Here is a 13,064-nt window from a genome sequence, read left to right as displayed (position 1 = left end):
AATCATGGCTCCTTGCAAGAGCCTGATGATTAGCACTCACGATCACTTACTTACTGCAGAAATGAGGCATATAAAACCTAATTCCCAGACCTTTTCTCATTCCCTTAAATACTTTATACAGCTTTTTAAAAATACCTTCTCGCCCTCTTACCCCACAATCCATCCCCCACACCCCAATGGTTCTGCATATCTCTTATCTTTTCTTCCCACTTCAGAATTCCGGGATAGATTCCATCTGGCCCTGGAGCTTTGTTAATCTTCAGACAATCTAATATCCTGATCATCTGTTCTGGCATGATCCTGATTTCCCTCAGTATTTCTTCTTCCTCTCAAGGGAAATTTCTGTCTGTTTCCAGCATCTGTCCCGCATCTTCTTTTGTGAACATTGAGGTAAATCATTAGATTAATGTCTAGAGCGCCTGTCAATAAATTACTGTAGTATCCTCCTTTATGGACTACTTGTTGCTATGGTGTTTGGAGTTTCCTTTTCAGAATTGCTTAATTTCAACCTGATTCAAAATTCAGGGAGGGTGATGCTTTTGGATTTAAGTCTGCTTGGTCTCTTGGACATCAGTTGATGTAAATGGATTTCATTTCAAGAACTTAGTTATGAATCAGGTTGCCCCAGTCCTCCAAGAATTGACCACAGGGAATTTCTAGTCCACATGCAATTCATGACACCTTAATAAGAACTTATTCATTCCCCAAGTGTAGATTCTCATGTAGCCAAAACAGCACCATTCATACATGGTGCATTATTCCAGCAAGGTTTGAGTGTCCGGCTAGGACCTGGGAGACCAGGGTTCTGGTCCTCACTTGACCATGAAGCTCACTGGGTGGCCTTGGACTGACCATCATCTCTCAGCCTAACCCACTGGGTCGTTGTGAATATAAAATTAAGGGGGGGGACTATGTACAGCATGACACCTTGAGCTTCTTGGAGCTTTTCAAGCAAAACTTGAAAAGAGACTACAGGTATAAAGATACAACCGTTCAGGTGTTCTCCATGCATAGAACTTACCTGTGAAGAAGAGGGCCACTGGATCAAGCAGCTGTTCCTACACACACACACACACAGCCAAGTCCTGATTTAGTGCAAACAGCTCATTTGGGAACTCGGTGAATGTAAGCTGGGGGGGCGCGCGCACAGGGGGAGAGTATTAGGACCTAACACGGACACTGGCACTAGAGCCTGCAATAAACCCAGATGCCAACTTTGCTGCCACATACACCCGGACAACACCATTACTGGCCCCAACAACATCACACATACCATCTCGGGACTATTTAATTGCTCATCGTCTAACACTGTGTATGCCATAAAATGCCAACAGTGTCCTTCAGCTCTCTATATTGGACAAACAGGCCAGACCTTACGCCAAAGAATAAACGGACATAAATCGGACATCAGGAATCACAAGACAGAGAAACCAGTAGGAGAACACTTCAATCTCCCAGGACATTCTATACAAGATCTCAAAGTAGCTGTTTTACTACAAAGGAATTTCAGAAATAGACTGGAAAGAGAAGCTGCTGAATTACAACTTATCACCAAACTTAAAACCATGGAGAAACCTGGTCTGAACAAAGACCTTGGATTCTTATCTCATTATACATGACAAAGCCATTTTTCACCTTTTCACCCCTTGCTTTTTCCTGTAAGACCTATTGCAGTCGTTAAGAGTCGTCAACAGGCTCATCACAGCTATCTGCCAATCACCCATTCCCACCACCCTTCTGAGTAATACCCCTCCCCACCTTCTCACTATATAGAAGGGTCTGGAAACTTCTGTTTCAGTGTATCTGAAGAAGTGTGCATGCACACGAAAGCTCATACCAAGAACTGACTTAGTTGGTCTTTAAGGTGCTACTGGAAGGAATTTGTTTTGTAATCACTTCTATCAGTTTCAATGTGTTTCATCTCAGTATCAATTTCAATCTCTCCCCTGACACACAGACTTGCTCTTTCACCTGCAGCAGTGTTCTGACTTGGCAGGAAATGACCTCCCGGGCTGGCATGAAGGATAATTTAAACCACCGGAGAAAATCGAGGCAACAACAGCTGATATTAAGAAATTGTGAGGATGCATTCTAATATTTATTCGCTTTGAGTAGAGGTGGGAAATAATAATAAAAAATGAAAGCCTATTAAGTGGGAGGGAATGAACCTAAGTAGCTGATACACATTTCTGAAGACCAAATCCAACAGTTACGGTCCATTTACATGGGGCTTTTGAAGGATTTGCTCATGCGAGTTGAGGGATGGGGAAGGAAAGTTCAGAATGTGCTGTCCTATAAAGCACAACCTTTCACGGTTCATCTCTGCCATGTTTCTACATGAACAAGTGGCCATATCTCTCTCCTCCAGCCACAGGTTCGCCATCACAAAACAAGGTGGACTGTGACAGAAGGGGGCGCGACCCTGTTCCAGAACACAAAATGCACACATCGGTGGCCTTCATTTTCAGAGAGGGAAACGTAAAAACAGAAGCCATAAAATGCCAAGCTGCTTGAAGAGCGCTTTAACTTCCAATAAAAGCCCATAAGCTGTATTCAGGGCTTTATCATGACTTTTAAAAACGTAAGCAAGAAGGAAATTCAGCCAAGGATACTACTAGCTATAAGGCACAATAGCAGAGCAAACTTAAAACACCCAATAAATAAACGGAGACTGCTTCATAATAGAGACACTGGTCTCATGCCTCCCTACCAATCTAAATTTTATTTCCATTCTAAATGTTATATGAAGTAACCACAGTGCCTTAAACGAACATTGGGACAAGTTATGGGTCCCATTTTTAAAGATTAGGTTTTGCTCTGTTATCAATTTTTCACTAAGGCCCCAGATATCCATTTTACTGTGGTATCGTGTTGCCCTTTGCTGTAGCATCTACCATGCTGCATTTGTGGTAGAACCTTTTTGATGCAGAAAAGGCTTATGGCTTATTTCAGAAGGGGTCCCCATGGCAGGGAGAGGCACGGAATTCTCTTTGGCAGCTTGTAGCAGCTGCTGGAGAGTGGGCAAGGAGGAAGAGAGGTTCCTGCCAATAAGGCCCAGTCCCAAGTGATGTGCCATCTTGGAGGGGCAGGCAGAGGGCAGGACCACCCTGGGTGAAAAGAAAAGGGAAGCAGAGCGGCACTCAAGGGGTCTTCTTCCTTTTTTAATGCTTTGTGCATCCATGTCTAATCTTGCTCGTTTCTAAAATTTATTTATTGGTGTGTGTTTTTCTATTATTATTATTATTATTATTATTATTATTATTATTATTATTAATTCAACTTATACACCACCATATACCCGGAGGTCTCAGGGTTGAGAACTTTGCTTCAGGATGAGAACAGAAATCGTGTGGCGGTGGTGCGGCAACAGCAGGAGGCCCCATTAGCTAAAGTGGTACCTCAGGTTAAGAACAGTTTCAGGTTAAGAATGGACCTCCAGAACGAATTAAGTTCTTAAGCTGAGGTACCACTGTAACCATCCCCACAAAAAGTCACATTCTAAAAGGGTGTTGGATGTCAATAAGATCAACCAAAGGCCTGGTTGAAAAGGAACATTTTTGCCTGGTGCCTAAAGCTATATAATGAAGGTGAACTTTCCGGGGGGGAGCATTCCACAGACAGGGAGCCACTGCAGAGAAGGCCTGTTCTCATGTTGCCACCCTCCAGACCTCTGGAGGAGGCGGCACACAAAGAAGGGCCTCAGAAGTTGATCTCAGGGTCTGGGTAGGTTCATATGGAAAGAGGCTGTCCTTGAGGTATTGCGGTCCTGAGCCGTTGAAGGTTTTATAGGTCAAAACCAGCACTTTGAATTGGCCCAGAAACTAATTGGTAGCCAGTGAAGTTGGACCAGGGTCGGTGTAATATGCTCAAACCTTCTTGATCTGGTGAGTAACCTGGCCACTGAATTCTGTACTCCCAAAGAGCAAAATAAAATAAAATCGGGATTAAGGGGTTTTATCAGAACAGTGGAGGGCAGGTGTTTCGTGGTAGTGGCACTCACCCTTCTTTTGATATGAAATGCTCTGCAGGGAGGACAAAAGTGGGGGGGTGTTGAGGAGGGTCAGTTGTGTGGGGAGTGAGAAATGTCCTTATTTTCATCTGAGGAATGTGCTTCATAGCTTTGGCTGCAATTAGGAAGCCTTTGGTTCCATTCTCTTCTATATGAGTCTACAGATTCAGGAACAGCCTATGCAGCCCAACAGAAAGAGAACTGGGCTTTGAACACAGACAACTGTATTTGAAAATCCCTGAACAATAATAAATTCAATTCCTTAAGCAAGGTGCCATCTCGGATCCTAAAATGAGGTTATGAATAATGCACTTTAAGAGGGCAGTTATGGCAATTACTGATTTCAGGAGAGCAAATCATTTTTAATACTAAATACTACCAAAGTGGTAAACAGTTACTAAAATCATTGGTGGCGCCTGAGATGGATAATGCTATGTATTGCTGTACCACTGGGGAGAGGTTTGCATTTATCTATGATGATATGCTTTGTTACAGTTGTTTATGTCACTTCCCCCAGGGCAGACCTCATTGAAGTATTTCTGTGAATTACTGTCTGACTTGATTTCCTATTGTACTTTATTACAATAGCTTTCTCACAATTGCTGATGGGCGAATGGGAATATTCATGTGGGCGGTGTTAATTGTCATTTGTCTGTATGCATTTCTGATTTAATTAAACTTACCTATTTGGATCAGTGTTGCATCTCCTTTCTTCCTTTCAATGGCTATTTCATGTCCCTCTCTGTATCTAATAATTATCGCCCGAGGCAGTGGTGAGATCAAGTTAGACTGAGCCCCTTTGTTATTTCCACTTGCAGTTTGCTGAATCATATCATTATTTTAAAATCAGCAGATGAGGCAGCTAATACCAACAGGATAAATGTGGCCGACTGCTTTCCCCCCTTGATGTACGTTCAGCTTTAAAGGTGAACCAAAGCTGCAAATTACTGCCCTAAATATAAATGGATTTGGTTTTCAGTTCTGAGGGCTACAGTTCAAAGAAAATGCTACCTAAGTTAGAGCTAGCATAATAACTCGCTTATCATCTGGATTAGTTTATATTTTACATTTGTATCCCACTTTTCCTCCAAGGAGTCCAACATGGGGTACATGGTTCTCCCTATTCCCTTTTTGTCCTCACAACAACCCTGTGAGTTGTTTAGGCTAAGAGACAAAGACTGGTTCAAGATCACCTAGTGAGTTTTGTGATTGACTGCGGATTTGAATCCGGATCTCCCAGGCCCCTGTCCATCACTCTATTTCCCTAGATCTCAACCCTGGGCTGGACACCAAGATTACTGAGAAGGCACAATCTCAATTTCTACCCCTGTTGCCGATGGATGGCCCAATATGGACGCAACATTCTTACATTTGTATATCTGCCGCTCCTAGGTACACAGATCAATGGATTCTGGGTTTTTATCTGAGATATTGACCACAGAAGCATCCCATTGTGCATCCCATTCAAACTGGGAAGTAATTATAGTTCATTTTTTGAAGTCCGAGCAATCATGATTTTGAAAGCTTCCCAACTAGACGGCATGTTTGCGAATGTCTTCGGAATCTCCTGTGAGGTGAAACTACCAGGTTTTATTTGGTAAATGAGTGCTGGTAAGGTTTTAAATGGATTAAAGGGATAAAGGAGACTCTTAACACTAGCTGCTGTTTAGAAAGTCAATATCTACTACCCATAATAGTTACCACACAATGGTATCTGAGAACACAGCTGTTTCTTATTTATCCCAAAAAGAAGAGACATCTGCAGTATCCTGGAAACTGCTGTGTGACAAGCACAAGCGCAAATCATTATCACACTCACCAGTGATAACTATGCCACAATCATACCCAATTATTTCCCATCCTCTTGTGGCTTCACATACACAACAGTTTGTGAGGGAATTGATAACACAGACAGTATAGCTCTAATGCTATTAGACTCCTGTCATGAATGCTTACCTGAGTAGGTAACAATTAATGCACACAAGGGCAGTGTTGACATGACTAAAGGTACCCACAAATCAAATATCTTTCCATAGCAAGAAAATACATTGCTGGTCTTTCTAAGTGCCAGCAGTGTTATTCTACTTGTGGTACTATTGATTTGAGAAAAGCTGGATTTGTTGCATGGCATCCCATTATCCTATCAAAGAAATAAACACAATCCAGGCTTCTTCGGTTATAAATATGTAATAGTCTCATCTTCTTTTCAACACTCCATGGAAGTGTCAGAGCAGAAAGGCAGCCTATATGTGGCTCCTTCCGACTGTATTGCGCAAGATTTCAAGGGTGGTTCAATACTACATGCTGTCATGAAGATCATGTCAAGCTTTGAGGAATTACATATAATCCTCTGAAATGCTTTCATTTCTAAGGAGCAAGATTTCATTGAGCAGACTTGGATTTTACCCCTGACTAGGAATAGATGGTTAAGACTACAGGGAGGGGTGAGTGTGGAAAAATTGCTTTGTTTTGCTGTTCCACTGAACAAAGCCTCTTTCAAGACAACAAGCTCCCATTAGTGGAGGGACACCATTGGATACAACACCCCCCCCCCAAAAAAAATCTATATTTATTATTTAAACCATTTGTATACCACCCTTTATCCCATAGATTCCAGGGGAATGAACAGAAAGCATCAATAATAACTTGTGCCTACCATGTGTAAATCCAGAGGGTGTTTTGAGCAGGAACTCAAGGGAACTGAGTTCCCTTACCTTTTTAAAATCAAATAACTGATTTTTTGATCGAGGGATGGATGGGTGGGCCTAGAACACCCAATGTCTGAGCCAAAAAATCACCTATATCAGTAATCAATAAAGACGTGACCATTTCTAATCCAGATCATTTCTGCTTGAGTTTATTATTCACATCTTACATTTAGCCACTGCCCGGCGGGAAAGCAGTGTGACTGGTTGTGCAATATACTGTACAAACAAACTTTGTGGTGAGCTTCCCCAACTTCTTCTTTTTGTGCAGGAAAAAAGCACTGAATAAATTTGTGTGCTGTCATTTGGGAAGGGGATTCTAACTAAGCTAATATAACACATAATTAATATCTTGGTTTTCCCAGTCAAGCTGATGAGAAAGGCTACACTCGCCCTTAAGAAGAGTTGATCCACCAAAGATTGGAAGTTGGCAAAGTGAGATTTCCTTATCTTCATTTCTTTACCACGTTTATATCCCATCTTTCCTCCAAGGAGCTCAAGGTGGCATACATGGTACTTTTCCTACTCAAGGTGCCCAGTGAGTTTCATGGCAGAGTGTGGATTTGAACCCTGGTCTCCCAGCTCCTAGTTCTAACTACTACACCACACTGACTCTCTAAACCAAAACCGCCACCTCTTTTCTATTAGCATAAAAGCACCCGACTGCACTTTAACCCAGTAGATCAGGGGTAGCCTATGTGGTGGCCTCATGATTTTGTTGGACCCCACCTCCCATCCCTCTGACCATTGGCTATGCTGGCTGTGGTCGATGGGAGCTGGAGTCCAGCAACATTTGGTGGGCATATTGCCTACTGCTGCAGTAGATGCAGATGCTGCCAACTATTGGGTTTGGTTAGTGTTGTTTTGTATATAACTATGGATATATTCCCAGTAATATAACTGTATATTGATGTGATCTGGTATACCAAATGTTGCCCTTGGGTGCTATGGTAAGGAAAACGGTAAGGATTTTCTGAAGAACTGAAGGTTTGTCAAGATAGCCAACAGAGGATTTTTATTTGCCCAAGATACCTGCCACACATGGTTCTTTATCAATCATTTCAATCAGGGTTTGCTTGTTTCCTTGATTTTCAGGTACCCTTGTACTCCGAGGATAAGAAAATTGCCTTGGATATTCATTCTTGGCTAGCTTCTGAATTTATTTTCCCTGGCAAGATTCATCGTCTCAATTCACAGATGCTGCATCACTGTAAATCAATTGCAAATAGGCTCCTGTCACTTTTTTGGGTGGAGAACAGCCACATTTACTGTGTGCAGCTCTTGCAGTAAACACAGGGTCACTCTCTTAATGCCGAGGAGTCATCCACTGTTTAGAAAAATACAAACCATCTCAGCAGACATCTGCAAAAGCATCTCGACCGAGAGCCTAATAAAACTTGCTCTCCAGCTGCATTAGAGTTCAAACTTGAGAATGGCACAAGCTGGTGGTTAAAGGTGAACTGGAGCTGAAATGAAAAGACTGGGAATATATGCAAAACACTTTGAAAAGGCAGGCCATGATACAACTCATACAGCACAGAGCTGTCTTTCATTGAGGATGGGGGAGGGAGCAGTTTTGCTTTTCCAGGAGACATAATGCTTCTCTGAGTGACACAGCTGACATTCCCAGACCCTTAACATAATCCCCTTGTCATATCTGTTGTTTCAGTTTGCCTTTTAAAAGAAGGCATAAAAGCTATTATTGGCACTAGCATGCATTTGATGTGTGTCTTCCTTCCTCACACTATCTTTATGCAATTTTTAAAAATTATATCCCAACCCTTCTCCAAAGAGCTCAGAGTGACAATCTAGCCTGCCTCCCTGAACCTGGTGTCCCTCCCGCTCTCCCCTAGATTACAATTCCCATCAGCCCAGTTATCATGCTCAATGGAATGGGATGATGGAAGCTGTTGTCCGGGGAAGCCTGAGCAAGCTTCAGAAAACCCTTGTGAGGTAGGCTAAATGGAATGAAAACAGCTTGTCCAAAGCCACCTAACCAGATTTATAGCCTAGCAGTACCTAGAATCTTGGGATGAGATCCAGCATTCTTAAGACTATACCCACAATGGTTCTCCAATCCGAACATCAACAGTTTTCCAACTCTCCTAACCACTGGAACAAATGTGGGAGAGAAATACTATCTAGCAAATTGCCGCCATTTTAGCAATTGCCTTTGTAAATCTTCATATTAACACATCCCAACTGGAGCTTCTTTTAGAACACAATCTGGGGGGGGGCTGCATGTAGCCCCTGATCTCATTTTATATGGCCCCTGATGTCTCCTGAAGCTGCCCCGTTCTTCCATCCCATCCATGGGCCTTCCTTCCTGTCCATTTCTCCTTCCTTCCTTCCTTCTCAGGATTTCTATATGTACACCACATTAAAATCAGAAAGCAAAGCAATTGCTTTTATTTATTTTCCTGGACAGTAGCTGGTTTGTGGTACTCCATCAAACTCAGTGGGGTTTAGTTCTAAGTAGACCTGCCTAGGACTGGGAAATCTACTCTGTGGTAGCCATGGTAAAAATGGAAGCCAGGTAGCCTTTTGTATGTGGCCCTGCCTACCTGCATGCTGCCCCCATTACCTTCATGGAATTCTGGCATTCAACAGGAAAAATGGTTTGCTTTTCTTCCAGTATTCCCAATACAGGACCAAGAGGAGATGTACTAAGTCAGACCATTGATCCTTCTAGCTTAGTATTGTCTGCACAGACTGGCAGCAACTGTCTAGAGTTTCAGGTAAGATTTTCTCTTAGTCTTATCTGAAGTTGGCAGAAGCTAAACCTGAGGCATTTACATGCTGAACTGGTACTCTGTGTCAATGAGCCCTTCTCCACCGGGAAAAGGATAATATAATCCCCCACAATAAAGAATTAAGCTGTTTTGGAAAAAGTCTGGCTAATAATAGCCAAAAAAAAAGCCACCCTCATTCATATATTGTCATCATCAAAACAAAGCAGGCATTGTTCATTAATATTCACAGGGAAGCGTCTTCAATAAACCAGTGTCACACTGTGCAGTATCACCAAACAGCTGTGCTTTCTTTCAGATAACTTGACTTCTGTCCTTGCCTAGCTGTTGATGGTGTTATTCTAGGATGAGCTGGCCAATGGGAAACAGGTCATAAATGTGCCCCTGCCAGCCGCCAGCAGAGTGTCGCAATGCTTACGGCCTGACACAGTGCACAGAGCACAGGGGTAAGAAAAGCACCAGGGCTACATTTATTTCATTGGTTTCAATAAGGCCATGCATGCATTTAACTACTCCAGTCAACAGTTCCTATTCCAGGAAATCTCTTTATATACATATGTTGCCTCACTTATAGAGCTCGGTTCTTTACTGCCACTCCTTATGTCTAGACATTTCCAACCCTGGTGTGTGTGTTTGTGCACATCCACACTGCAAACAACTTGTTAAACCTGGAAAAGAGGGGTTTTTACAACCACTTCTGACATAATGTGGGGTTCTTGAATTGCTTACTCTCTGACTTGTTTTTCCATTGATAGGAACTCCCTAGAGTATGTGTCCAGGGTCTGAGGGCATATGATGCAGTCATAACTACCCAGGAACATAAGAAAAGCCTGTTGGATCAGGCCAATGGCCCATCTAGTCCAGCATCCTGTACTCACAGTGGCCAAACAGATGTCTCTGGGAAACCTCTAAGCAGGACCCGGGCACAAGAGCATTCTCCCTTCTTGCAGTTTCCAGCAAATGGTATACAGTTCCTCTGAACCTTGAGGCAGGAAATAACCATCCATCTCGCAATGGATCTGGTTGGGCTTGTTATAGACTCACCACAGCTCAAACACATTCAGGAACATCTATCACTATCTGGAAGACCAGTTACAGGGGGCTGCTCTTGTGAAGCAAGGGAAATCTTTCACAAGTGTGGGAACACACAAAAGACCATTTTTGCCAAGGTCTCTCCAATGTTTCCCAGGTATGAAAACATGGGCACCAGTTGACTAGGCCAGTTGGAAGGCATGGGATTATCACCTGGAAACTGCAGTAACAGCAACGATCATCATCATCATCACTCCATGCACAGATTACCCAGTGTGTGTCTCTAGATTAGGACTATTACCAGCACCATTCACAAGCCGCTCAAAACAGTATAGTGCCCTTGATAAACAAATGGTCGTTTATGGTTGAATCCTATGAGCTGTGCATCGTCAGAGCAGAGCAGGAGGTCAGTTGTCCATACAGCCCATTATCACAGATTGACATACACAATGTCATAGCTGGCAGGATGGTGCGGCTGCCAATGTCTCCATACACCTCTCTGCCCTTCCCTGAAGAGGTGAATTTTGCTAGTCAAGAAGCTTTGCACAACAATTAGTTTTCTTCTTTCCTTGTAAACTCTTACATATGATTCCATAACCTTTGGAAATTTCCAATGAGGCTGCAAGGGGCCACTGAGAGAGAATAAAATGCCTGGTGGGGCAGGGGGAGGTGTGTGTCTTGAGGCAGGTGGGCACCATCCTCTCAAGATCACGTCTGCCCTTGGGTCTCCTGGCTTATTTGCTCACACAAGGCCCTGCTATCCAAACACTTGTCATGTGGAAAATCTGCTTATCCAAACACCCGGAATTGGTACCCAAAGCACACACCACAGATTCAGATATCTGGACAGCTGGATCTGCATGTAACACTGTAAACAAATGAGATTGGACGATGACTCTCAGGGTCCCTTCCAACTCTACAATTCTGTGATTCTGTGAATCGCCATACTGAAAAGAGAGTACATAAATTTGTGGGCTGTGGAAGGTGTGGCCCATCACATGTTGATGGTTACAGATGGGTAGCCGTGTTGGTCTGCCATAGTCAAAACAAAATAAAAAAATTCCTTCCAGTAGCACCTTAAAGACCAACTAAGTTAGTTCTAGGTATGAGCTTTCGTGTGCATGCACACTTCTTCAGATACACTGAAGAATACACCAGATACACCAGACCCTTCTGGTGACTTCTGTTTCAGTGTATCTGAAGAAGTGTGCATGCACACGAAAGATCATACCTAGAACTAACTTAGTTGGTCTTTAAGGTGCTACTGGAAGGAATTTTTTTATTTTGTTTTGCACATGTTGATGGGTTATAGAACCCATCATCTCTGTCCACATTGGCTATGGGTTGATGGGAGGGGGGAGTCCAGCCTAATCTAGACAGCTGCAGGTTCACCTTCCTTGCTATATAATATCCGCTTCAGGTACTAAATGCTTCAGTGCCTCTATGGAAAACAAACACAGATTTGAACAACCTGAAGCAAATCCACACTTCTGTCAGGATCAGGTGCTGCAATTCTGGTGTTTAAAAGGAAACAAGGCCAGGGAAAGAAATCATTATTGAGAATAGTTGAGAACAAGGGAGGAATTATAGTACATTTTACAGAGGGAAAGAGACAGAGAGGTTGGGGCTGTAGCAGCCAAGCAATACTAATGAGACCTATTTGGTGAAATAAGTAGGCATTGTGCCAGATGTGAAAGGATAGGCTTTGCCAATCCTTGCATAGCGTAGCTTCATTCCAAAAGTCAGCAGAAAGGGGGGTTTAAAAGTCTTAATTATTTGGGGTGACCTTATTTCACTATGGAGAATCATCCATACACACACATACACACACACAAAAGTTCCTAGTCCTCAGAATTACAGAATTCTATTAAATGCCACAATGCTGGATATTTAAAAACTCCTTCATCCTAGATCAGAGATGGGAATCCTGTGACCTTCCAGGCATTGTGGGACTACAACCCCCACCAGCTGTAACAAGGATGGCTGAAGACCAGGGAATGTGGGAGTTGTAGTCCAGTAACATCTGGAGGGCCACAGCTTCCCCATCCCTGTCGCAAAAAAGCTGAAAATAATTGATTGGATAAGAAGTTTTAGAATTCTACCAGAATTCCCTCATACAGCACCTTTTCTCTTTCTTTCTTTCTTTCTTTCTTTCTTTCTTTCTTTCTTTCTTTCTCATTATTCAGCCGAAGGAGATATTGAGCTTTGGAAAACAAAAGGAATGGAGTCTGGAAAGGAATTTAGTTTAGTCGCTATTTCTGCCCCTGACTTCACCTAAGAACAATACAGTGGTACCTTGGTTTAATATCAGCTTTGTTTATGAACAACTTGGATTAAGAATGCTACAAACCCAGAAGTGCGTGTTTTGGTTTGTGAACTTTGCCTTGGAAGCAGAACATGTTCCGCTTCCTGTTGAGTGTAAATTGAGTCCCCTGCTGCTATGGGAAAGCTTGCCTTGGTTCAAAAACGCTTTGTTGTTGTTGTTTTTGTTTTTTAAAATTTTATTAAGAGTTTAGTTAATACAATAAAGAGAAAAAACAGAATACACAGAAAACAGACAAAAAAGAA

General features: G+C 42.6%; 1 protein-coding gene and 1 long non-coding RNA gene across 5 annotated transcripts in view; both read right to left on the bottom strand.

The window, feature by feature from the left end:
- The window catches only part of NXPH1 (neurexophilin 1), a 174,210-nt gene that overhangs the window by 32,586 nt on the left and 128,560 nt on the right, over window positions 1–13,064 (bottom strand). The gene's annotated exons all lie outside the window — the stretch shown is intronic.
- LOC309325841 overlaps window positions 7,752–13,064 on the bottom strand; it is a 37,570-nt gene continuing 32,257 nt past the window's right edge. The window contains exon 3 of the long non-coding RNA XR_014150063.1: window positions 7,752–7,922. This is a non-coding gene — a long non-coding RNA (uncharacterized lncRNA). The remainder of the gene's footprint in view (window positions 7,923–13,064) is intronic.

The sequence above is a fragment of the Podarcis erhardii genome (genome assembly GCF_964252035.2).
Source record: "Podarcis erhardii genome assembly, chromosome: 12".
Taxonomy (NCBI): domain Eukaryota; kingdom Metazoa; phylum Chordata; class Lepidosauria; order Squamata; family Lacertidae; genus Podarcis; species Podarcis erhardii.
This window is presented reverse-complemented; position numbering and strand designations above follow the sequence as displayed.